This window comes from Pan troglodytes, chromosome 18 (genome assembly GCF_028858775.2).
Source record: "Pan troglodytes isolate AG18354 chromosome 18, NHGRI_mPanTro3-v2.0_pri, whole genome shotgun sequence".
In the NCBI taxonomy this organism is placed as follows: domain Eukaryota; kingdom Metazoa; phylum Chordata; class Mammalia; order Primates; family Hominidae; genus Pan; species Pan troglodytes.
Window position 1 is genome coordinate 40427013 of NC_072416.2, and position 27854 is coordinate 40454866.

The 27854-nt window shown below is 43.8% G+C and overlaps 1 pseudogene; it reads left to right on the forward strand.

Annotated features, from left to right (window-relative positions):
* The first annotated feature begins 729 nt into the window (after positions 1–729).
* LOC107973098 (putative HERC2-like protein 3) lies at positions 730–25649 on the forward strand (annotated as a pseudogene).
* Positions 25650–27854: the final 2205 nt, after the last annotated feature.

Here is a 27854-nt window from a genome sequence, read left to right on the forward strand (position 1 = left end):
TAAGCTTGACTTCTTGAACTGCCACCTCCCTTTAACTATTTTTCATAATATTGAGTTGGTATCCTAGCACTTGCATAGGTGACCACCACTCAGGTTTTCTTTTTTTGAGTATTTTTATGAATTAATAGACTTCTATTGATTTGGTGTTTCTTTTCTTTTTTAGCTTTTTCCCCCTAATATACACATTTAAAGGCGTAAATGCCCTCAAGCATGCATTTAGTTGTATGTCACCAATTTTGATCTGCAGTATTTTGATTATTAATTGAACTCATTTTCTAATTTTCATAGTCATTTTTTCTTAGAATTTTGGGTTACTTATAAGTGTATTTTGTAATTTTCAAATATGTGGATGAATATTTTCATTTTCTGTATAGACAGAGTCATTTTTATTTTATTTTGAATGAACTTTTGAAAACCTATTTCCAATTTAACTGCATTGTAGTCAGCACACATGCTGTGTAACTTTATTTCTTTGAAATCTGTTGAGATTTGCTCTATGGCCTGGCATGGCCTGATTTGATATTCATGCTGCCTAGATTTTTTTTAAAGCATTCTATATTTAATAGAATTTGTATGTGTGGTATTAGTTTCAGAGCTAGGTATGTATTTCTCCCATTGTGATTGTGGATTTGTTTATTTCTGCTTGTAGTTCTTTCACACAGTTTGTTCTTTTCATTTTACCTGTTGATTGATCGATGGACTGATTCTGGTTTCTGTATACACAGAGTCATTTTTTACAGGTCAGAACTGTAGAAATAATGAGGAAGTGACACTTATACACAAAGCTGATTTGGAGAACCATAATAAAGATGGAGGCTTCTGGACTGTGATTGATGAGAAAGTGTATGATATAAAGGACTTCCAGACACAGTCGTTAACAGGAAATAGTATTCTTGGTAAGATTACCCTTCTTATTTCCTGGTTAAAAGTTACAGCCTATATCATTTTAAGCAGAGTATTTGGCTTATAAATGATTTCTTTAGTTTTGTGCCAGCCCCCGCATATTTTAATGTATCTGTGGCTTTGGTGTCTGTCTTATCAACAAATTCAGCACATTTGAAGAATTTCCTTTCATTATGCATTTTTTGTTTTAATACTTGGAACTCATTTCAAGTTCTGAGTCGGCTCAGGCAACCCTGGGAGACAGTAGGAGGTCATTATACTCTGGTAACCCTCACTTTTGAGTTAAGCGCCTAACTTATTTCCTACTCACTGTTTCTCCTATAGCTCTTCAGGCAAGCTGAATTGAACTCCTGTTGCTTTTTCCCTTTTTCTTTCAGCTCAGTTTGCAGGGGAAAACCCAGTGGTAGCTTTGGAAGCTGCTTTCGAGTTTGAAGTCACCTGGGAATCCATGCACGCATTTTGTGTTGGCCAATATTTGGAGGTGAGGCTGTATGCCTTGAGTGATGCAGAGGATGGCAGGGGATACCCTCTGTGTGTTTGTGATAGGAATATTTGGATCTAGAAGTACTGATATCTGGGTCTCGTGGGGGGCATTAGGGATAATATAAAGATCCTTTAGAAGTTTTGTCATAAATGAATTTACATTTATTCGTGTTAGGATCTGTGATGTACTGGTCTTGAAAGATTGTTTCTTAAATGATCAATTTGTGAGAAATATAGGCAGTGTTCCACAAGAAAAGAGGTTAAACTTTGGTCTTATGTAGAAATTTGGAATGGCTTATTATCTTGAGGTATGTATTTTTTGGGAAGAACTATGTAGAAGTGTAATTCTTTACAATAGAAATATGCCCTTCCTATGTATTCACGAACACATAGAATTTATATACTGGGATTAGCTTTCCAGCTATCCACAAGTAATAAAATGTATTAAATGCCATTAGGGCAGGGCTTAAAGCATTTTATGAAGGGGAGAATTAACTTTGCTGTAAATATCTTCTGTGACTGGAGAAGTTGAACTCTTGCTTTTTTCAGAGTTTGATTTTTGTTAGAATAAATTTCATTTCCTCTACCTGTGTGGTCACAGTCCACTAATACTTGTCATCGAATACTTGTCATAGTTTTGTTGCCCAGTGGGTTCTTTATGCATGTAACAATTCATTATACTTTCTGAAGCATGGTGTACAGTCACTTTGGAAACTGATTCCTAAGGAATATTCTAGCCAAATCATGTATCTGTGCTTTAGTTTTTCTACGTGTACGGTTGCTGCCAGCTTTATAGGGCATGTGGGTTTATGTGGTATCTGCTGTTACTTGGGCACAGCAGCATCAACTCATTACAGGATGGAGGGGCAGAACACCCAGGGCACCCCTGGGCTCACATGGCGGTACAGCTGCAGGACAGAACTGTCCTTTCGGTTCTATGTTTTTAATTAATTCTGTTTCCTCAGATTGATGATGAAGTTTATTTTTCCAGCCTGACCAAGAAGTTGTCACCATACCAGATCTTGGAAGTCTCTCTTCACCTCTGATAGACACAGAGAGGAATCTGGGCCTGCTTCTCGGATTACACACTTCCTATTTAGCAATGAGCACACTGCTGTCTCCTGTTGAGATTGAATGTGCCAGTAAGAAAATCTTTGCTTTTTGCTGATTAGCAGATTATTTTTTTTGAACTGTAAGTGCCATTAAGAGTGGGAGAGGGCCAGGCACAGTGGTTCATGCCTGTGATCCCAGCACTTTGGGAGGTTGAGGCATGTGGATTGCTTGAGGTCAAGAGTTTGAGACCAGCCTGGGCAACGTGGCAAAACCCCATCTCTACAAAAAACACAAAAATTAGCCAGGCATGGTGGCATGTACTTGTAGTCCCAGATACTCAGGAGCCTGAGGTAGGAGGATCGCTTGAGCCTGGGAGGTTGAGGTTGCAGTGAGTCATGATCATACCACTGCACTCCAGCCTGGGTGACAGAGCAAGACTCTTTCTTTAAAAAAGTAGGAGATGGCCAGGCGGTGGCTCATGCCTGTAATCCCAGCACTTTGGGAGGCTGAGGCGGGTGGATCACCTGAGGTCAGGCGGGTGGATCACCTGAGGTCAGGAGTTCGAGACCAGCCTGGCCAATGTGGTGAAACCCCATGTCTACTAAAAATGCAAAAATTAGCTGGGCGTGGTGACAGGTGCTTGTAATCCCGGTTACTCGGGAGGCTGAGGTAGGAGAATTGCTTGAACCCAGGAGACAGAGGTTGCAGTGAGCCAAGATCGCACCACTGCGCTCCAGTCTGGGTGACAAGAGCGAGACTCCATCTCAAAAAAAAAGAGGATTCAACACAGTTGATGATGATACAAAAAATAATAAGGATAGTGAGACTCAATCAGGTAGAAACAGCTGTGAGTGGCTGTCATTTGCCCTCATGGTCTGTTGCTGCAGAGGAAGCTAAAAAGTGTGCAGGAGTGTCTACCCATCTACCCTGCGGTGGTCTCACGTATTGCAGCCTCTGCCTGATGGGCCCAGCATGGCTTTTGTCTCCCCGCATGCCCAGAAATTGCACAGAATGTGGATCAGCTGTTCTCTCAGGGAACAGCGTTCTATTTGAGGACTGCGTTTTTACCAGACCAGGCTCAAGTCAGTTATATTTCAGGATGGCAGCCTTTGTAACCACCTAAAATAATAAGCTTTTTCCTGTCTCCTAAGATGGGTTTACATTTTCCTTCATGTAGTCGTGCATTTCCCATCTGTCTATCTGTCCATCCGTGTGAGCAGCTTCTGTTGAGCAGTTGCCTGGTGCCATTACCATGCGAGGTGTTCAGGATGCAGTGATGGATAGGACACGCCTCTGCTTTCAGCTGCTGCTTGTTGATGAGCCAGCATTCTAAGCAGGTCACGTTACAAGGTGGTGAATGGTGAAATGGAGACGTTCATACGTGGTTCTGGGAGAAGAAAGGCTTCACACTGGCAGCAGTCCTGAAATTGCGTGAGGGAGCATTCTGGGCAGAAAACACAGGAGTGTCAAGGGCAATGCTGAGAGGAGCAGGGCTTTCCTGCTGCTTGCGAGAGTGGGTGTGGGAGAGGCTTGCGGGAAAGGAGGATCTTGGTGTCCACACAGCCCCCCGTTGGGTGGACCTTTGTGCAGTGCTGGGTGCTGGACTGCCTGTGGTGCCCTCTGAGGTGTCTGCTTCCCTCCCTCCTCCTCAAGGCTCATTGCTTGCCAGAAGATGGGCTTTGTTTAAATTGACAAGGAGGGCAGGGCTGGCGAGCTCCAGAGCAGAGGGTACCATGAGCCCTGGCAGGTGGGTCCGAGCCACAGGAGGATCAGAGGCTTATTTTGGAGCAGTAAGGAGGGGCTGTCCTGTGCTTAAAGAAAGGGGGCCAGAGAGAGTTGGCATTGGATTAGTGTTTCAGAAGAATGAATGTGGTGGGTTGGGTAATGCTCTTGAGTGCTCTAAAATCTAAATGTCCAGTAAAAGAACACTAAGTGCATCCCCGCTTTGATTGCTTGGATTTGGAGCAGTATTTGATAACACAGATCGTTAATAGAGATCTGTAGTGGTGCATATCCTAATTTTGTGTGTATGTGCCGCTCCCTCAAGTGACCATAAGCAGTTGTAATTAACATTTGCAGTGGCTGATCCCATGCCTTGCACCATGCACAGGTCTCCTTTCCAGTCAATCGGCCCTCCCGTCTCCAAGGATCTATCCTTCATTAAAGATTATGTGTTTGTTAAATATTTTCTCCTTTTCATTCCTTTATAAGTGCTCTAGGAATACATAGCCTACCCTGAGGTTGTAATTCTTTGTAGAAGCCCTTCAGATATGCTGTTCCCTGCCTGGATACTCAGCGTCTGGGTCTTATTCCTCATCTTAGCTCAGTTGTTGCTTCCACAAGTCCCTTACTGACCCTCAGAATAGCGGTGGTCTGTCTTCCAGTCTCCCTGGTACCCCCATAGTCATCCGTTGCACAGTTTTGGACTTGAAATCCTGTGATTAGTTGTGTCAGCGGTGCCCTTTGCTGCCTTCCTTGTTAGAATGTGCAACTCAGTCTTCACACGGTATCTGTGGAACCAGGCAGCTGCAGGCAGAGCACAGGTATCCAGAGAATGTTGGACTGGAACTACAATCCTGAGTTCTGATGCCGTGCCTGAGGTGTGTGGAATCACCAGAAAGTGTATTCACGTAGATAGAGGAATTACAAGTCAACCTGTGTAAACATGTTAGGTGGAGCTCTTTCATATGAATGATGCTGAATTTTACCTTCTAAATTGAGTGTTCAGTTGAGCATCTTTTTTTTTTTTTAGTATTTATTTTGAGTTGTGCACTTGAGTTTCTCTTTCATGTTTGCGTGTGCATTTTCTAGAATGGCTTCAGTCATCCATCTTCTCTGGAGGCTGCAGACCAGCCAGATCCACTACAGCTACAACGAGGAGAAAGATGAGGACCACTGCGGCTCCCAGTGGGCACACCTGCCAGCAAATCGCGACTGCTCCCACAGACGGGCCCTGGGGGACCATTCTCAGGCATTTCTGCAAGCCATTGCAGACAGTAACATTCAGGATCACAACGTGAAGGTGAGCTAGGCCTGCCCCCACTGCCACCTCAGTGCTCTGTTTATCTGAGGACTTTGACATAGGAATACTTATGTGCTCTTTGGTTAACATAGCACAGACTTTGTTTCATGTATTATTTGGAGGGTTTTGAGGTGAGAACCTGATTGTGTTAACATGCTAGCAAGGCTTCAGAAGCATTACTGATTGCAAGTGCATCAGAAGCTGTGGCATGTTTAAGATTTGTGAAGACTCACTGGGTGGCCCTGAAGTTACCTCCAGCTGTTTCTGTTGCAGGACTTTTTGTGTCAAATAGAAAGGTACTGTAGGCAGTGCCATTTGACCACACCGATCATGTTTCCCCCCGAGCACCCCGTGGAAGAGGTCGGTCGCTTGCTGTTATGTTGCTTCTTAAAACATGAAGATTTAGGTAAGGAGCTCAATATCTGTGTACTTTAGCTAGACTGCAGATTCCTCGACTAACCTGTGGTACATATTCATCCCTTCCCTGTCCTTCTTTTAAATGTCTTTTTGCAGGTCATGTGGCATTATCTTTAGTTCATGCAGGTGCACTTGATACTGAGCAAATAAAGCACAGAACGTTGCCTAAGTCAGTGGTGGATGTTTGTAGAGTTGTCTACCAAGCAAAATGTTTGCTCATTAAGGTGATATATTTTAATTCTTTTTATTCTGTGCTTTGCAGACAGTTGCAGAAATATTTGTTGTTAAAGTTGTCTTTTCCTGGTTAACTTTGCAGACTCAACAAGAACAGGGCCGTTCTTACAAGGAGGTCTGCACTCCTGTCATCCAACGTTTGAGATTCCTCTTTAATGAATTGAGACCTGCTGTTTGTAATGACCTCTCTATAATCTCTAAGTTTAAATTGTTAAGTTCTTTGCCCCGTTGGAGGAGGATAGCTCAGAAGATAATTCGGGAACGGAGGAAAAAGAGAAGTAAGAATGTAAAAGGACAGAAGATACTATTAAAGCATGTGCTTCACCCTGCCTCGCTGGACCTGTGATTTCAGAGTGAAGTTTCTCTACTGTTGATTCCATGTGACATTTCTACCTGCTGCCATCATTTTTATGTATAGTTATGATTAAATACGGAAATCTTGCTTATTTTTTCAACCGATCAGACAATGAGGCAGTTTAGGAATTGAGTGTGGTATGATTTGATTACTAGTAAATTGATGTTGAAAACGTAAATAATCTTTGCTAAATTGATGGGAACAAGGACGTATTTTTATTTTATTAGTTATCCTGGTAATGAGATATAATGGGAACATTTAAACTTATTGCCATTCTTCTAAAGAAATGTTTTTTGTTTGGAAATATTGAGTATTCTGATACATGGAGAATTATAAAGGGAAGCTGAAAGAGTTACTGACATTTTCCTGGAAGTAGCTGTGTAAGAGTACAGAAAAGTCTTTTTGCATTAAATCCAAATATGAATAAAAATGCTTAGAAATTATAAAATAGTTTAGAATTTAGTCACTTGTGATTATAAATAAACTACAGAAATTTCTGATTATATCCTTTTTTTTTTCTTTGAGACGGGGTCTTGCTCTGTCGCCAGGCTGGAGTGCAGTGGTACAATCTCAGCTCACTGCAACCTCCGCCTCCCAGGTTCAAATGATTCCCCTGCCTCAGCCTTCCAAGTAGCTGGGATTACAGGCATGCGCCACCACGCCTGACTAATTTTTGTATTTTAGTAGAGACGGAGTTTCACCATGTTGGCCAGGATGATCTCGATCTCCTGGCCTTGTTATCTGCCTGCCTCGGCCTCCCAAAGTGCTGGGATTACAGGCATGAGCCACCCCGCCTGGCCTCTGATCATGTTCTTATGACTTATACTGATTTACTCACAAACCTGCTTATTGAACAGTATTCATTACTCAGTTTCTGATGGGCATTTTGAACAATAAGCTTATGAAAGACTAAAGCGTTTTAGAAGCCATCCTAATTTGATTGTTCCTGAACAAACCCTACACCATAACAGCCTGTCGGAATCCGATGGGTGCTCTGGATCAGGAAGTCACAGCAGTCACACTGCTGCAATTCCTTTAACCCAGGCATGCAGGAACTCAGCCCGGGCCCAGGAGACAAGCCTGCCTCAGCATGAGGGAGAGAGACTCCACCATTTGCCATTTCATATCCGTGGGTTCTGAGCCCACACTGTCACTTTTAGAGTTTCTTGTGGGTTTATAGATTTATTGTGTGTTGTTTCAAGCTGGTTTTCTTTTTTTTTTTTTTTGGAAATTAAGTAACTTAAAAAGATTAAGTGATTAATATTCCTGTTGCTGTGTCAGGGATCGCCAAGCCTTCTCTCAGGCTTGATGACTCACCAAAAGGACTCAGAAGAGCTGTTATACTCACAGCTGTGTTTTTTTTTTTTTTTTATTTTTACCGCAAAAAGGATACAGATTAAAATTAGCAAAGGGAAGGGTGCATGGAGGGAAGTCCAGAGGAAACTAGGCACAAGCTTTGGTGTCTCTCCCTAGTGGCGTCACGTGGATGTGCTTAGCTCTCCCAGCAACAGTGGGTCACATCATGTGTGAAGGATTGTTAACCAGGCCAGCGCACCTGAACCTCGAGTCTAGAGATTTTGTTGGGGGCCAGTCACATACGCAGGCAGTGCCCATGTGACTGACCTCAATTACTTACACTCCAGTGCCCCAGTGCAAAAACAAGTGGTCCCTCGCAAGTCACATCATTAGCATAAACTGCCTGGCCAGACCACTGCCACAAGGTCCTGGGTGTCAGGTATACCAAAAAACTTATCAGGCAGGATGTTCCAAGGCCTCAGAACTCAGCTCCTAGAAGAAGGACCAATCCTGAAGGGACAGACCTTCCTTGGGAATTTGCAGTGTTTGAGCAACCCCGGCCTGCTATGTTAGCTCTTTACTGCCCAGGTGTATTATCATGTTGCTTATTTTTTATATTATATGCTGAGAAGATTTAGACCAAAAATTTTAAAAGAGATAAAATATAGGGAGGAAATTCCACATATCACAATGAATTCAATTAATTCAGTTACACACTAACAGAACCACTGAACTGGACCATGGTGGACAAGCCAGGAACTGTGGGCCAAATTCCACCTCTTGCTTGCTTTGTGCTGCCCGTGGACTAAGACCTTTTTTTTTTTTTCTGCAGTTTGAAATTGTTTTTTAAAAATTAAAAGAAGTATATTATTTTTGACACATGAAAATTACATGAAGCTAAAATTGTAGCACCATAAAGTTTTACGGGAGCACAGCCACACCTGTTGCTTTATCTGTGGTTACTTTTTGTGCTACAGCAGCAGAGTTGAGTATTTCCAACAGACTGGGTGGCCTGAAAGACTCAAATGTTCACTCTCTGGCACTTGAGGAAGAGCTTGCTGGCTGCTGGGCTTCCCCTACTTCGGGGCTTCTCCCCTTGTCGCACTCTCACTTTGTCTTTTTGTTCTGCCATGGTGATCATTTCACTCTTGTTGTTTGAGCATTGCAATTTATAATGTTCAGATGTTTATTTGAATGAAATATTTGTCTTTCATGTAAGTCTAAGTATTTCTTAATTTAAAATTAATATTTAAGTGTATGATTTTTTATAGTGAATGATGTTTTAAAACACAATTCCTAAGAAGCCAGAATCTACGGCTGATGAAGAAAAAATTGGAAATGAAGACAGTGATTTAGAAGAAGCCTGCATTTTGCCTCATAGTCCAATAAATGTGGACAAGAGACCCATTGCAATTAAATCACCCAAGTTGCAGTGTTTTCTGTGATTCTGAGGTTAGCTGAATAGAATCATAGCATGTAGCAAAGGAATCCACAGTCTTGTACCTCTGTACCTGAGCATCCGGAGGGAGGGACGGGCGGTTGTTAGAAATACGGCCCCAGTGATGCTTCATTAACTTGACTTATGATGTCCTGGTCAGAGCTGTAGCTGGAGAAGGGTTTCCTTTTATTTTTGGTACTAGATTGTATCATTAATTATTCACCATTCATTCCTTAAATATATTCTTTGTTCCAGAAACAGTGCTGGGCCCTGTGGCTATTAATATGAACCATAACTTAACTTCGTATGCCAAGCTAGCCTGTTCCAACATATATTAGTATAGAGATAAGTTCACTTATATTTATAGCATAGTTTTAAAACCATGTATTAATTACTAAATTTAACATATTTTAACCAATTTAAACCTATGAGCATTATTTATATTTTACTTGAATAACTTTTAGAGCACAGTTTAATATTAAATAGGGTAGACTAATGATGAAAATTGTTTTCCTTTGTTAGGACAAATGGCAGCCGCTGTTGAGTACTGTTACAGGGGTTCACAAATACAAGTGGTTGAAACAGAATGTTCAGGATCTTTATCCGCAGTCTCCACTCCTCAGTACAATTGCTGAATTTGCCCTTTAAAGAAGAGCCAGTGGATGTGGAAAAAATGAGATAGTGCCTACTAAAACAGATAACATTTGATGAGAAATGCTTCTCTGCAGTGGGTAATATACATAACACTTAACTGTATATGCATTGATATTTTGCAGTTGGAGAGAGCAGAGGTTCACCTGGAAGGGATAGATACAATTTTAAAATTGTATCTGGCGAGCAAGAATTTCTTACTTCCATCTGTGCAGTAAGCGATGTTTTGTGGACGGCAAAGACTTATTCCTGAAGGAATCGATATAGGGTAAAACGTTAGCATATTTTTTTCTTAACTAAGGAAGCTATGGCAACAGAATGTTGTTCTGTAACAGTTAGAAGTCTGGCAGTGTCCCGAGTCAAATTCTTTATCTTTATTTGAAAGGGAACCTCTTACTGATTGTTTAAAGGATGTTGATTTGATCCCACCTTTTAATCGGATGGTGCTGGAAGTCACCTTTGGCAGGCTGTATGCTTGGATGGTTCAGAACATTCGAAATGTTCTGATGGATGCCAGTGCCAAATTTAAAGAGCTTGGTGAGTCAACAATTGCATCAATGTTATTTTATAGTTTGCCTTTAATTATGTGTTGTGGAAACTTGCAAATGCCAATTTTTGCTTTTGAGAAGACTTTAATAAGTTTGTACTTTGTACTTGTATAATCTATGCTGCTGTCAACTTTCTCAGATTTTAAACAAAACTTTAAAATTTAGCAGGAGATACAATGTTGAAGTACTCTAGTATAACATTTTGACATTTTGACATTTATATGTGTATCACCACATATCCTAAGTGTCTGTGTCCTATATTAATATTTATTTCCTGGATAGTTTGAGCATCTACAGAGAGTTGATTGGATTGGTTTTGTGGAGGAAAAGTGAGACATAACTTTTATATTTGAAATGGAAGGAATGGAATAGGGCACCAGTGTATTCAGAGAGCAACATGCTAAGTCCTGTAGACAGATGGAACGACCTGTGCATAGAATACAGGGGGTAGGCCCATCGTGCAGCCTGACAGAGCTGCCCACTCTGTGGAAACCACTGAAAAATAGTCAGATGTTTAGAGTAATTGCCGTGCTTTCTGTGTTACTTTTATTCTTGTATCCACGCACAAGAAATGTCAGTGGGTGTCAATGCTTATTAGTCAGATGTTTAAAGTAATAGCCCGTGCTTTCTGCGTTATGTTTATTCTTGTATCCATCACAAGAAATGTAAGTGGGTATCAATGCTTATTAGGTGTCCAGCCGGTTCCCCTGCAGACCATCACCAGTGAGAACCCATTGGGACCGAGCCTGGGGAGCATCCTGCAAGCCTGCTTCCTCCTGATGATGCTCAGCATGCTCACCCTGCAGCACAGCACAAACAACCTCGACCTCCTGCTCAATTCCGGCACGCTGGCCCTCACTCAGACGGCACTGTGCCTGATTGGTAGGTCTGCACCGGCTTGAGAGCCTTTGGGTAAACGTCAAGATTTTGCTTTGATTTCTTTTTTTTTTAAAGCTTTTTGTAAATTATGGTAAGACACAAATAGCAGAAAGTGTAGCATTTTAACGTCACAATTCAGCGGTATTAAATACATTCACAGTTTTCTAGAGTCATCACCACTGTCTAGTTGTAGAACTTTTTCATCACTATAAATGCACCCCATTTAGCCATCAGTCCTGACTCCCCTGCTCTCCAGCCCCTGGTAGTCACAAATCTGCTTTCTCTGTCTATGGATTTGCATATCCTGGATATTTCATATAAATGGAATCATACCATTTGTGGCCTTTGTGTCTGGGTTATTTCATTTGGTATATATCAGTACTTTATTTTTATGGCTGAAAAAGATTTCCATTGTATGAATATATAACATTTTGTTTATTCATTTATCTGTTGATGGACATGTGGGTTGGTTTTGCCTTTTGACTTTTGTGAATAGTGCTGCTAGCAACATTTATATACAAATACTTGTTTGAACACTTGTTTCTAGTTCTTTTGATTATACACCTAGGACTGGAATTACAGGGTCATATGGTACAACTATGTGTAACTTACTAAGAAACTACCAAACTTTTCCACAGTGCCATATCATTTTTACATTCCCACCACCAGGGGGCAGGATTCCAGGGTTCCAGTTTCTCTACTTCCCTGCCAACACTATTTTTTGTGGTTTTCTTTTTTTTTTTGGATTAAGGCCATCCTAGTGGGTGTGAAGTGCTATCTCATTGTGATTTTGATTTGCATTTCACTAATGATGAATGGCATTGAGCTGCTTTACATGTTTGTGCTTGTTGGCCATTTGTATATCTTCTTTGGAGAAATGTCTATTCAAGTCCCTTTCTCTTTATTTTTTATTTTATTTTTTTGAGACGGAATCTCACTCTGTTACTCAGGCTGGAGCGCAGTGGCACAATCTCGGCTCACTGCAACCTCTGCCTCCCGGGTTCAAGCACTTCTCGTGCCTCAGCCTCCCGAGTAGCTGGGATTACAGTCACACACCACCACACCTGGCTAATTTTTGTATTTTTAGTAGAGATGGGGCTTTGCCATGTTGGCCAGGCTGGTCTGGAACTCGTGACCTCAGGTGATCTGCCTGCCTTGGCCTCCCAAAGTGCTGGGATAACAGGCGTGAGCCACTGCGCCCAGCCCCTTTCTCCTTTTTAAATAGGGTTATTTGTCGTCATCTTGTTGTTGTACCGGTAAATGCACTATGTAAGTGTACCAAACATTTAAAGAAGAATTAACACCAGTCCTCAGACTCTTTAAAAATTTCGTGTATACTAGACCTTCACAGATCTGTAGACCTTTATCAGATATATCATTTGTGGGTATTTTCTCCTGTTCTCTGGATTGTATTTCCTTTCATAGAGAAGTTTTTTATTTTGATGAAGTTCAGTTTATCTGTTTCTCTTTTGTCATCTATGCTTTTGATATCATATCCAAAAAGCCATTTCCAAATACAAGACTGATGAAGATTATCCTCATCTCATGTTTTCTTCTGTAAGTTTTATAGTTTTAGCTCTTATATTTAGATCTTTGGTCCATTTTTAGGTAATTTCTTTTACACAGTGTGTGGTAAGAGTCCAGCCTTTTTCTTTTGATTATCTGATTGTTTCAATACCACTTGTTGAGGACTATTCTTTCCCTGAAGTTCTTGGTACCCTTGGCAAAGATCAGTTGGCTGTAGATATTTAGGTTTATTTCTGGACTCTCAATTACATTATTACATTCTATATGTTGATAATTATGCAGGTACCACACTGTTTTGAACATTGTAGTTTTGTACTGTTTTAAAATTGAGAAGTGTGTCTTCTTTCTCAAGATTATTTTGGCTGCTTTGGTTCCGTTGAATTTTCATATGAACTTCAAGGCTGGCTTTTCCATATCTGCAAAAAAGACCATTGGGATTTTTGCTAGGGATTGAATCTGTAGATTGTTCTGGGGAATAGTGCCATCTTAACAATGTTAACATCCATTCTCTGAATGTGGAATGTCTTTCCATTTATTTCCGTCGTCTTTAATTTCTTTCAGCAATATTTTATTGTTTTACAGTTATCAGGGTAATAATGGCCTCATAGAATGAACTAGGTAGTGTTCCCATATATTCTGTTTTTAGAAGAGTTTGAGGATTGGTGTCAATTCTGCTTTAAATGTTTGGAAGAGTTAACCAGCTAAGCTTTTCTTTGTTGAAAGATTTTTTTTTTTTTTTGAGACAGAGTATCACTCTGTTGCCCAGGCTGGACTGCAGTGGCACGATCTCGGCTCACTACAAGCTCCGCCTCCCAGGTTCACGCCATTCTCCTGCCTCAGCCTCCTGAGTAGCTGGGACTATAGGCGCCTGCCACCACGCCTGGCTAATTTTTTGTATTTTTAGTAGAGACAGGGTTTCACCATGTTGGCCAGGATGGTCTCGATCTCCTGACCTTGTGATCCACCCGCCTTGGCCTCCCAAAGTGCTGGGATTACAGGCGTGAGCCACCGCGCCCGGCCTGAAAGATTTTTAATTACCGATTCAATCTCTTTACTTGTTATGGGTCTATTCAGATTTTCTATTTCTTCTTTGAGTCAGGTTGGGTAATTTATGTTTCTAGGAATGTGTCCATTTTATCTAGGCTATTTTATTTGTTGGCATACAGTTGTTCACAGTGTTCTTTTATAATCTTTTTTATTTTTATGTTGCTAGTACTGTCTCCACTTACATTTCTGATGTTAGTTATTTGCATCTTTTCTCTTTTTTTCTTTTCTTTTTTTTTTTTTTTGAGACAGAGTCTCACTCTGTTGCCAGGCTGGAGTGCAGTGGCACAGTCTCGGCTTACTGCAACCTCCGCCTCCCAGGTTCAAGTGATTCTCCTGCCTCAGCCTCCCGAGTAGCTGGAACTACAGGCGCCCGCCACCATGCCCGGCTAATTTTTTTGTATTTTTAGTGGAGATAGGGTTTCACCATGTTGACCAGGATGGTCTCGATCTCTTGACCTCATGATCTGCCCACGTCAGCTTCCCAAAGTTCTGGGATTACAGGCATGAGCCACCTTGCCTGGCCTCTTTTTTTCTTAATTTGCCAAAAGTTTATCAGATTTTTTATTCTTGCCAGAAACCGAACTTTTGGTTTTGTAGATTATTTTTATATTCCCTATTTAATTTATGGCTGCTCTAATCTCTATCGTTTCCTTCTTTCTGCTTTGTATTTTTTTGTTTTTGTTTTTGTCTTTGTTTTGAGACAGGGTCTTACTTTGTCCCTCAGGCCGAAGTACAGTGGAGCAGTCATGGCTTACTGCAGCCTCAACCTCCTTGGCTCAAGTTATCCACCTGCCTCAACCTCCCAAAGTGCTGGGATTACAGGTGTGAGGCACCACACCTGGCCTAACTTTGGTTTTTATTGTGTTCTTATTTTTTTAGTTCTTCCAGATGTAGAGTTATTGATTTGAGATCATCTTCTGTGAATGCAGACTTTTATAGTATAATTGCCCGTCTTAGCCCTGCTTTTGGCACAGCACAGAAGTTTTGGTATGTTGTGTTTTCATTCATCTCATAGTATTTTCTAATTTCCCTTGTGATTTCTTCTTTGACCCACTGATTGTTTACCGTGTGTTGTTTAATTTTCATATACTTGTGAATTTTCCACTTTTCCTTTTGTTATTAATTTCTCATCATTTCATTTTGGTTGGAGAAGGTAATTTGTATGATTTTAGTCTGTTTAAATTTGAGACTTTGTGGCCTAACATATGGTCTGGTCAGTCTAAGAGAGTGTTCTGTGGTATACTTGAGAATAATGTTTATTCTGCTCTTTTTGGTGAAAAGTTCTGTATATGTCTATTAGATCTGATTGGTTTATGGTGGTGTTCTTTGGCTAAAACTGAGATGCTGCAGGGCCAGTTGTCAAAGTCACAGTGAAAAAGCAAGGTTTTCCCAAGCTCTTTTAATCACATCAGTCTTAGAGTTCACATTAATCCATTCAAAAATACGTATCAGGCCAGGCTGTAATCCTAGCACTTTGGGAGGCTGAGGCAGCTGGATTGCTTGAGCTCAGGAGTTTGAGACCAACTTGGGCAACATAGCGAAACCCTGTCTCTATAAAAAATATGAAAATTAGCTGGGCATAGTGGTGTGTGCCTGTGGTCCCAGCTACCTGGGAGGCTGAGGTGGGAGGATTGCTTGAGCCAGGGAGGCAGAGGTTGCAGTGAGCGGAGATCAAGCCACTGCACTCCAGCCTGGGCTCCAGCCTGGGCGACAGAGTGAAATCCTGTCTTGGGGGCGGGGGGAATCTTTCTATCTGTCTGTCTGTCAGTCTGTCTCTCTCTCTATATGTATATAATTATTTTTTAATTTATTATATTTATATGTTGTATTATGTTAAATATATATTTTAATATGTGTATTACAGCTGAAAAGAATCATCTAGTAAGAGTTATATCTGACTTCTTGAGGCCTCATTAGCAACCAAAAGTTGCATTTAAAAATTACAGAAGCATATCTCCATTGAGAAATGGCCTTTTTATGTTGTCTGCTTTTTCCCCAGAGGTTCCAATAAGTAAAAATCACAGCACAAATCATTAAGTATGGGGACTTGTTCTGTTGATAGTATTCATGTGTTTAAATTTCATCTGGCCCACTGGCTGCAAAAAGCAAGGTAGTTGTGTCTCATGAATATCCGTCTATATTTGCAGCTTGCCCTGATCAGGGTATCCTTCTTATCATTTAAGAAATTATAAGCATATAATATTTTATACCAGCTTAATGTATACATCCACATGTAACAGCCACAAAACATAAAGCTATGTAAAATAAAAAATTTCCCCCAGTTTTGGTTGCAAATTTATTCAAGCCCTTAGCAATAAATTCAGTCTTTACAGAGTTAACAGTATAGCTACTCAGGGGATCCCGGGAGATCCACCTGGAATGCAACTCCTGTCCCTTCCTTGGGGCCCCTTCCTGGGAGCCCTAAAGTAGCGGCTAGGCTAAAGGAAAGGCTGTTTCCCCCGCTAGTTTATCTAAAGTTTTGCTCCAGCCCTGGGAATTGAATATCTTTTTTTGCTCTCTTGGAAGAGAGAGAAAGACAAACTTTTTACATTTTTTGGTTCACCCAAGCCCACCTTTGGGACCGTTTGGATCTTTTCCCCTCCCACCTGGAGGAGAAAACTAAAATCAAGGGAGTTACCAGAACCGCACTCCTACCCGCTCTCAGTTTAGCAAGTGAGAAAAGGGGGGTTAAAAATCTAGCCTACTCTCCTAGGGTTAACTCTCCTATTTTCAAATCCATTGGTAAGTTTTACTTCTCTCAGGTGACAGCAGCTCAGCTTCTGTTTCATGCTATGGATGACTCTGTAGCCACCCAGGGCACCAATTGTCAGGGGTCTCCAGGTTTGATGGTTGGCCAGGAGGACTCACAAGACTCAGCATGTAGTTGTACTCAGGGCTATAGTTTATTACAGTGAAGGGACACAGAGCAAAATCATGAAAAAGGATGTGTGTAAAGTCCAGAGGAAAGCAGGTACAAGCTTCCACAGGATCCACACAGGACGAGCATAACTGCCCCAGCACCAAGCCATGTCAAGTGCTGTCTGCCGGGAAGCTGGGTAGAGACTCCAGGCCAGGGTTTCCATCAGCGCTGACCACATGGGCACCCCCTGCCTGGTGCATACCAAGTTCCAGAACAAGGAAAGCAGGTTTCAGCACAGACCACGTTGTTTGTACAGTCAATTCAGGCACAGCGAACCACAACTACCACCTAGGGAATTGGGGAGCCCTCCTGAAATCCACACTCCAGCCGAGGGCTAGCCTGCAGCAATCCTGTCTGAGGTTGTATCTCGGGCCAGCTGTTAGCTGTCTTCTGCACAGAACCATGATTAAAGTTTGTCAGTTTCCCACTGTTAGATATTTAGGTAGTTATCTTTGTTTTTCTATTAATAAAAAATGTGATGAGTATCTTTCTAACTCAGTTATTTTGCTTTTTACGGGGGAGTAATTCCTAGAAGTACAGAAAGTAGCTTTACTGAGCATTTTAATATCTTTTATATCTTCCTAGGATATTTATGTATTTTGTCCTTCCATTTATCTTCTTTTTATTGTATATCAGTAAAATATTCATTGTATTATATTGATAAACCTATAGTATGGATTCTTCAAAATTATGATCTTCATTAGTATTTTTTAAATGTTTTGTGTGTATTAAAGGGACATTGTAGCTACTTGTTGGCTCAGCTATTGTTTTTGATGCTCTGTCAGGCCCCAGTTGTGACAATGTTGAGGAAGATATGAATGCTTCTGCTCAAGGTGCTTCTGCCACAGTTTTGGAAGCAACAAGGAAGGAAACGGCTCCTGTGCATCTCCCTGTTTCAGGGCCAGAACTGGCTGCCACGATGAAGATTGGAACGAGGGTCATGAGAGGTGTGGACTGGAAATGGGGCGATCAGGTACTCAGAGATTTGATGTGAACACATTAGCCACACATTAGTTATCTTCTGCACAGGTCTGTACGATATTGATGGGTGGAAATTGGAATAATCCAGGATGTGTCGGTTGATAGATGACACAGGTGTTGGCTCCCGAGCTGCTGAAGGGAGTGAACACAAATAGGGAATCATAAGTAGGGCATCTGAGCAGAATCAAGTCTGGAAAGAGAGGCAGCTCTTTTCAGGAAACTCACTGGCATGAGGCTCAGTTTGATGGGTCACTGGAACAAGAGTGAAAGTGAGCAAGAGAGTAAATCCCATTCTGAAAGTTGGTGTAGTGAAGGCTCTGAGGTAGGAAGCCCAGATTCTGCCCCTGTGAGCTGATGGCCACGTGCTGCGAAGTGCCCTGAACCCAGTAGTTAGGGATATACTTCATGGGCCTGTGGCCATGTCTCCATTTTCCCTCATCGCAGGTCTCTTCTAAATTGCTGCCAGGTGCCCCCAGGTGGAAGTCACTTACCACAGCCCTAGCTAAGTTAGGGCAGTGTTCACCTTCCCATGGTCTGTCTAGCTTTTCTCAGCCACGCTGATAAGCCCCGGCTTTGTCACAGTCATCTTAGAAATAGCAGTGTCTGGAGACAGCAGCATCCATCCTAGAAACAGCTTTCTCCTACAGAAGTGAGAGACAGAGCTTCCCCCTGGGGCCCGGAGGAAACTGAAGAAAAGGGAATGTGCAGGTGCTGGTACTTGTTTCAGGTTTCTGCTCTTGCAAGGCCGGTGAGGGATTGAGGGGTCAGGACTCGCTGCAAAGCCCTGTCTGTGCATGAACTCAGAGGATCCTCATTGAGATGAGATTTCCCCTACTTCCTTGGTAAAGCAGCATGAGCACGTTTATTTTATGCCATTTAATTTAAAATTATGCAAGCACACATTTTGTAGGAGAGGTGAAATCTGTGTTTGGGGACAGCCCCTGACAGGGTGGCATATGGTGACATCTGTGTGGCAGGTCTGGTGGTAGCCATGGAAGGACCAGGGCAGGGCATGCACCCTCCTAACTGAGGTCTGGTGTGAGCCATGGAAGGACCAGGACAGAGCACGCACCCTTCTAACTGAGGTCTGGTGGGAGCCATGGAAGGACCAGGGCAGGGCATGCACCCTCCTAACTGAGGTCTGGTGGGAGCCATGGAAGGACCAGGGCAGGGCACGCACCCTCCTAACTGAGGTCTGGTGGGAGCCATGGAAGGACCAGGACAGAGCACGCACCCTTCTAACTGAGGTCTGGTGGGAGCCATGGAAGGACCAGGGCAGGGCACGCACCCTCCTAACTGAGGTCTGGTGGGAGCCATGGAAGGACCAGGGCAGGGCACGCACCCTTCTAACTGAGGTCTGGTGGGAGCCATGGAAGGACCAGGGCAGGGCACGCACCCTTCTAACTGAGGTCTGGTGTGAGCCATGGAAGGACCAGGGCAGGGCACGCAGCCTGCTAACTGAGGTCTGGTGGGAGCCATGGAAGGACCAGGGCAGGGCACGCACCCTCCTAACTGAGGTCTGGTGGGAGCCATGGAAGGACCAGGGCAGGGCACGCACCCTCCTAACTGAGGTCTGGTGGGAGCCATGGAAGGACCAGGGCAGGGCACGCACCCTCCTAACTGAGGTCTGGTGGGAGCCATGGAAGGACCAGGGCAGGGCACGCACCCTCCTAACTGAGGTCTGGTGGGAGCCATGGAAGGACCAGGGCAGGGCACGCACCCTCCTAACTGAGGTCTGGTGGGAGCCATGGAAGGACCAGGGCAGGGCACGCACCCTCCTAACTGAGGTCTGCTGGGAGCCATGGAAGGACCAGGGCAGGGCACGCACCCTCCTAACTGAGGTCTGCTGGGAGCCATGGAAGGACCAGGGCAGGGCACGCACCCTCCTAACTGAGGTCTGGTGGGAGCCATGGAAGGACCAGGGCAGGGCACGCACCCTCCTAACTGATCTCTACTTTGGCTTTGTCAGGATGGGCCTCCTCCAGGCCTAGGCCGAGTGATTGGTGAGCTGGGAGAGGATGGGTGGATAAGAGTCCAGTGGGGCACGGGCAGCACCAACTCCTACAGGATGGGAAAAGAAGGAAAACACGACCTCAAGCTGGCAGAGCTGCCGGCCGCTGCACAGCCCTCAGCAGAGGATTCGGACACAGAGGACGACTCTGGTGGGTGACTCAGGAAGGCCTTTAGTCCAAGGCAGCCCACAAACTGTCCAGGTGCTGGCTGCCACCACTGCCATCTGGGCCTTAGAATGGGATGTCAGGACGCACCTGCGGCTGGGTCTCTGTCCTCGAAACCTGCAATTTAAATAAGCTCCCAGGCACCTCCGATGCAGGTGCATGGAGTGGCTGTGGGATCCGGCGATCTGGCTGGAACTGACTTTCTGCATTTTCCTCTCACGTGTGCACCTGCCCCTCTTTGAGAATGTGGTGGCCAGGCTGGGGCAGCTGCACCACCAGTGAGTCTCATGTGGTTGGTGCTGAGCCTGCATCTGAGCGAGTGAGCTGAGGCCTGGTGGAATTGCCCTGCGGTCTCGGTCCATTGCCTCCTCCTCCAGTGAGACCCCCCGCCTGAGCACACCCAACCTGCCACCTGCCTTTACCTTTCCTCTGCGGTCCCTGACTCTGAACTCTTCAAGTAATGTGGAGTTAGTCAGCACTTTATTGCTTCTAGGGAAGCAGAGGTGAGGATTTAGGGGTGGACCAAGAAAGCTAGATCCTATCTGTGGAGATCCAGGTTGTGGGAGGAGGTTTCATGACATTTCTTAGCTGTTCCTAAAAGACATGTGAAGCTTCACATGGCTGGGCTTGGTAAGACCATCCAAGAGGCTGGGGCTGCCAATATAATTTGTTATTTTGATTATTATTTTTAGAAGCTGAACAAACTGAAAGGAACATTCACCCCACTACAATGATGTTTACCAGCACTATTAACTTACTGCAGACTCTTTGTCTGCCTGCCAGAGTTCATGCTGAGATCATGCAGAGCGAAGCCACCAAGACTTTATGCGGACTGCTGCAAATATTAGTGGAAAGCAGAACGACGGAGAAGACACGCATGGAATGAGAGACTGAGGGCCCAGGGAGTCAGCGCTGGGGGCCGCACGCTTGTCGTGTGCGGGTGTGCATGTGGGTGGGTGTGGATGTGTGTGGATTCATTTCCTGTGGCTGCTGTAACAAAGTACTACAAACCTGGGGGCTTACGCAGTAGAAATTCTCATGATTCTGGTGGTTGGAAGACTGAGATCAAGGGTGGTTCCTTCTGGGGCTGTGAGGGAGAAGCTGCTTCACGGCTCTGCCCCAGCTTCTGGAGTTTGCTGGTCTCTTTAGCGTTCCTTGGCTTGTAGAGGGGTCACCCTGATCTCTGCCATCATCTTCACATGGCATTCTCCCTGTGTGTGAGTCACCTCCAAATCTCCCCTTTTCATAAGGACATCATTAAAACTCATCAAACTGATTACATCTGCAGCAGCCCTATTTCCAAACAAGGTCACCTGCCGAGGTATGGTAGGGGTTAGGGCTTCAACATAAGAATTTTGCAATTCTGAATTCAACCCATAACACTGGCTTCAAACAACAAATTTGTTCTCTCAGAGTTCTAGAGACCAGAAGTCCCAAATCCAGGTGCGGGCAGGGCCATGCTCCCTCCACAGGCTCTAGGGGAAGGTCCTTCCTTACCTTATCCAGCTTCTGGGAGCTCCAGGCTTCCTTGGTGTGGGGACGCATTGTGCCAGTCTCTGCCTGCGTCTTCACATGGCCCCTGCCCCTGTGTTCTGCATGTCTTTTTCTGTCTCTGAAAGGACTCTTTCATTGAGCTTCTTTGACTCTAATCCAACATGATGTCACCTAAATTCTTACCTTAAGGACGTCTACAGAGACCTCATTAAATAAGATCATATTCTGAGTTCTGAATGTATGTGAAGTTCGGGGACAGGCACAGTTTAATCCATAAAGTGTTTGTGTGTGTGGAGAATAAGTATGAGAAATGTGAGCTGAGGGAGTGGGGTGAGTGTGCATGCAACTGAGAGTGAGCACATGTGAGTGTGGGTGGGTATGTGGGAGTGCTCCAGTGTGTGTGAGAACATGCGTGTATTAGTGGTGTGCTGGAGCATCCGCACATATTGGTGAGAGTGTGTTAGCGGTCGATGGGCAAGTGGCTGAGCGTTTGTGTTGCAAGTGTGACAGTGTGTTTGTAGCATGTGGTTGTGTGGGTGTATGTATGCATGCATTTATGTGAGTGGTGTGTATGTCCATGAGAGCATGTGAGTGGGCAGGTGACTACAGTCAGGTGAAGTGGGAGTGAAAGCATCACTGCATTGAGCCAGTGTGTGTGTGAGGGTGAGCACGAGGGAGGCATGAGTGTGAGTGTGAGGGGATTACTGGGTGTGCCAATGAGATGAAGTATAAGTCAGTGAGGCTTGAGTGTGAGGAAGTATGGGTGACAGCACAAGTGTAAGTGTGCGATTGTGAGCATTTGTGTAAATGTGTATGAGTGCCTTGTATCAGTGTGAGCACAAGTGATTGTGCTCACTTGTTATTGTGAGCACAAGTGATTGTGCTTCACAAGTTATTGTGAAGGCGTGTGAGTGAATGTGAGCATTTTGCTTGTGTCAGTGGGAGGTAACAGTGTAGGTGTGAGTGTAAAGTGAGAAAGTGGGTAAAGGTGTGAGTGGGTGAGGAATCGGTTGTGACTAGTGTTGAGTGTGAGTGCATATGTGAGTTTTTGTATGCAGTGGGGGGGTAAGTGTATGTGAGAGTGCATAGGAGTGTGTGTCTGATTGCATCTTAGGTTGTGTGTGCATACGTGTGACTGGGATTGTGTGTGTGTTAGTGATTGCGACAGTGGTGTGAGTGCACCTGTGTGAGGGTGGGTGTGTGAGTGCCCATGAGTGTGTCTGAATAACAGTATGGGTGTGAGTGTGAGGATGCATATGAGGGTGTGAGAGTGTGTGTGTGTGAGCGCATTTGAGTGTGTTGAAGGAAGGCAGGTGTCCTCAAAAGCTTGGATAGCTGAGGGCGGGGGAGGTGGGCGGGGGGGAGGTGGGAGGCGAAAGCAGGTCCTGTGGGGCTGTGGGCGGGGTCCCTTAGGGGGGCCCAGCCTCCAAGCCTCAGCCTCCATTCAGGGAGTAGTGGAGTCCTGGAGCCAGGCGGAGCAGAGGTGGGCCCACTGGTGCCAGAATCCAATGGTGTAAACCTAGTGAAAAACTCATTTTGTTAATGCAGATGTATTAAACTTGGATTGGAAACTGTCTCTACTAAAAATGCAGAAAAAGTATTTAAGTGGTGCAGATTAAATATAAGCAAGATTGTGGAGATATTTAAAACACGAAATTAAAAATATAGTAGATACACTGTTGCAAATTACTGCTATTTGAATTATAGATCATTTTCTTATTGCCTAGAAACAATACATAGCTAAAATTCCCTAACTACTTTTACTACACATACTTAGAAGGTTTTAAAAATACCTGTAGTCTTAGCTATTCGGCAGGGCAAGGCAGGAGAATCACTTCAGTCCAGGAGTTTTAGACCAGCCTGGGCAACATAGTAAGGGCCCATCTCTGAAAAAAAAAAAAAAAAATGCGGAAATGTTTCTTGAACTACCTTAAAAGCCTTCTTGCACTTCTCACTTTGAATTAGTTTGAATTAATTTACAAACTGCAATGTATTTTAAAGGAGCTTATTGTAGAAAATAAAATAAGTTGATAAAAAAATAAGGATTTATCTTTAGGGATTTGTCTTTAGGGACTTGTTACCAAGCATGTCTATTTTCCCTCCTGCAGCTTCTCCAAACAGGCTGGTGTACAGGGAGCAACACCAGAGCTGGTGCATGCTGGGGTTTTTGCGGAGCATCGCTCTCACGCTGCAGGTGTGCGGCGCCCTCAGCTCCCCACAGTGGATCACGCTGCTCATGAAGGTCATGGAAGGGCACGCACCCTTCACTGTCGCCTCGCTGCAGAGGCAGGTAATGTGCTGCCAGGCAAAACCAGTTCCCTGAGAGAGGCATCCATGTACTGAAGTTCCCTGCCCTTAGAGTCAGGAGCCTTTATTCAGTAAGGAGTGCAGAAAGGGTCTAGAAGTAACAGGGTAGATTTTCTGGAGGCAAGGGGCAGTGGTCCTTGATAATTGGTAAGTTGCTAACCTTTAGTTTACCTGCTTTTAAGTGGTAAATCCTGCAACTACTCACTCATCTGCTTCACAGAATTTGTAGCATAATTGTCTTAAGAATTAAACTAAAAATAATTCTTTTTTAATTAAACACGTGCATCTGTAATGTTGCTTTTTTCTAAAGTCCCTGACAATCCTAATCACTAATCAACTTGAGTGTAATTACCTGGCTGTAAAATAACGAATCTCAAAATTTTCACGATTATTTGCATTATGAGAACAGAAAATAAAGAGAGGCTGGGCGCAGTGGCTCATGCCTGTAATCCCAGCACTTTGGGAGGCTGAGGCAGGTGGATCATGAGGTCAGGAGTTTGAGACCAGCCTGGCCAACATAGTGAAATCCTGTCTCTACTAAAAAATCCAAGAAAAATGAGCCGGGCTTGGTGGTGGGTGCCTGTAATCCCAGCTACTCAGGAAGCTAAGGCAAGGAGAATCGCTTGAACCTGGGAGGTGGAGGTTGTAGTGAGCCGAGACCGTGCCACTGCATTCCAGCCCGGGCGACAGTGCGAGACTCTGTCTCAAAAAAAAAAAAAAAAAAAAAAAAAAAAAAAAAAAAAAAGAAAAGAGAAAATAACAATCTGTAGTTTCTTAATCAGATTTTTAATGCTTGTCGTTTTAAATTTTCTTTTATCAGATCTTAGCTGTGCATTTGTTGCAAGCAGTCCTTCCGTCATGGGACAAGACCGAAAGGGCGAGGGACATGAAATGCCTGGTGGAGAAGCTGTTTGACTTCTTGGGGAGCTTGCTCACTACTGCTCCTCTGACGTGCCGTTACTCAGAGGTGGGTGGCCGTCTCCCTTCCCTGTGCCCTGGTGAAGAGCGGCACAGTGCCGTCACTCAGAGGTGGGTGGCCGTCTCCCTTCCCCATGCCCTGGTGAAGAGCGGCACAGTGCCATCACTCAGAGGTGGGTGGCTGTCTCCCTTCCCTGTGCCCTGGTGAATTGCGGCACAGTGCCATCACTCAGAGGTCGGTGGCCGTCTCCCTTCCCTGTGTCCTGGTGAAGAGCAGTGCAGCAGCTTCTCCCCTTGTTTCCTCCTCAGAGTCCATGCCGAGGTGGCGCAGGGTGCGCCCGCAGGCCTCGCTGACTGCCACCCATAGCAGCACACTCGCGGAGGAGGTGGTGGCACTGCTGTGCACGCTGCACTCCCTGACTCAGTGGAATGGGCTCATCAACAAGTACATCAACTCCCAGCTCCGCTCCATCACCCACAGCTTTGCGGGAAGGCCTTCTGAAGGGGTGAGTTTGTGTTCTCAGAATTAATTTAGTTGAACAGTAAACTTGTAGGGATTGGGCAGCTCCGTGAGTGTCCCTGGTCGAGCTCACTGTTTGGTCTGCACTAGGCCCAGTTAGAGGACTACTTCCCCGACTCCGAGAACCCTGAAGTGGGGGGCCTCATGGCGGTCCTGGCTGTGATTGGAGGCATCGATGGTCGCCTGTGCCTGGGCGGCCAAATTGCGCACGATGAGTTTGGAGAAGGCACCGTGACTGGCATCACCCCAAAGGGCAAAATCACCGTGCAGTTCTCTGACATGCGGACGTGTCACATTTGCCCATTGAATCAGCTGAAACCAGTAGGTGAACTTGTGCTCAGTTACTGTATGATAAGGGAAATTGGCTTTACACTAGGACCCAGCACCAACATTAGCACTTGAAAGAACTTGATTCTGGTACTTCAAGTTTGCCTTCCAGGAAGCTGTGTGAGCTCGCGCTTCTGTGGTGAGCAGGGCCTGTCTCACAGGGCACCTAAAGCAGTGGTTCCTGTGTTTTTCAGCCTCAGAGACACGAAGAGGGCTTTAGCAACCTAGAAGGTACCGTGCGTCTATGAGGTAGTTCTAATTATTTTAAAATGTGAATTTATGAAGTTTACTTTTTATTGAACAACTCAAGTTTTAAAAAAACTTTTTTAAGTTTTTTTTTTCTTTTATTATTATACTTTAAGTTTTAGGGTACATGTGCACATTGTGCAGGTTAGTTACATATGTATACATGTGCCATGCTGGTGCGCTGCACCCACTAACTTGTCATCTAGCATTAGGTATATCTCCCAGTGCTATCCCTCCCCACTCCCCCCACCCCACAACAGTCCCCAGAGTGTGATGTTCCTCTTCCTGTGTCCATGTGATCTCATTGTTCAATTCCCACCTATGAGTGAGAATATGCGGCGTTTGGTTTTTTGTTCTTGCGATAGTTTACTGAGAATGATGATTTCCAATTTCATCCATGTCCCTACAAAGGACATGAACTCATCATTTTTTATGGCTGCATAGTATTCCATGGTGTATATGTGCCACATTTTCTTAATCCAGTCTATCATTGTTGGACATTTGGGTTGGTTCCAAGTCTTTGCTATTGTGAATAGTGCCGCAATAAACATACGTGTGCATGTGTCTTTATAGCAGCATGATTTATAGTCCTTTGGGTATATACCCAGTAATGGGATGGCTGGGTCAAATGGTATTTCTAGTTCTAGATCCCTGAGGAATCGCCACACTGACTTCCACAATGGTTGAACTAGTTTACAGTCCCACCAACAGTGTAAAAGTGTTGCTATTTCTCCACATCCTCTCCAGCACCTGTTGTTTCCTGACTTTTTAATGATTGCCATTCTAACTGGTGTGAGATGGTATCTCATTGTGGTTTTGATTTGCATTTCTCTGATGGCCAGTGATGATGAGCATTTTTTCATGTGTTTTTTGGCTGCATAAATGTCTTCTTTTGAGAAGTGTCTGTTCATGTCCTTTGCCCAGTTTTTGATGGGGTTGTTTGTTTTTTTCTTGTAAATTTGTTTGAGTTCATTGTAGATTCTGGATATTAGCCCTTTGTCAGATGAGTAGGTTGTGAAAATTTTCTCCCATTTTGTAGGTTGCCTGTTCACTGTGATGGTAGTTTCTTTTGCTGTGCAGAAGCTCTTTAGTTTAATTAGATCCCGTTTGTCAATTTTGTCTTTTGTTGTCATTGCTTTTGGTGTTTTAGACATGAAGTCCTTGCCCATGCCTATGTCCTGAATGGTAATGCCTAGGTTTTCTTCTAGGGTTTTTATGGTTTTAGGTCTAACATTTAAGTCTTTAATCCATCTTGAATTGATTTTTGTATAAGGTGTAAGGAAGGGATCCAGTTTCAGCTTTCTACATATGGCTAGCCAATTTTCCCAGCACCATTTATTAAATAGGGAATCCTTTCCCCATTGCTTGTTTTTCTCAGGTTTGTCAAAGATCAGATAGTTGTAGATATGCAGCATTATTTCTGAGGGCTCTGTTCTGTTCCATTGATCTATATCTCTGTTTTGGTACCAGTACCATGCTGTTTTGGTTACTGTAGCCTTGTAGTATAGTTTGAAGTCAGGTAGTGTGATGCCTCCAGCTTTGTTCTTTTGGCTTAGGATTGACTTGGTGATGTGGGCTCTTTTTTGGTTCCATATGAACTTTAAAGTAGTTTTTTCCAATTCTGTGAAGAAAGGCATTGGTAGCTTGATGGGGATGGCATTGAATCTGTAAATTACCTTGGGCAGTATGGCCATTTTCATGATATTGATTCTTCCTACCCATGAGCATGGAATGTTCTTCCATTTGTTTGTATCCTCTTTTATTTCCTTGAGCAGTGGTTTGTAGTTCTCCTTGAAGAGGTCCTTCACATTCCTTGTAAGTTGGATTTCTTGGTATTTTATTCTCTTAGAAGCAATTGTGAGTGGGAGTTCACTCATGATTTGGCTCTCTGTTTGTCTGTTGTTGGTGTATAAGAATGCTTGTGATTTTTGTACATTGATTTTGTATCCTGAGACTTTGCTGAAGTTGCTTACCAGCTTAAGGAGTTTTGGGGCTGAGACAGTGGGGTTTTCTAGATATACAATCATGTCATCTACAAACAGGGACAATTTGACTTCCTCTTTTCCTAATTGAATACCCTTTATTTCCTTCTCCTGCCTAATTGCACTGGC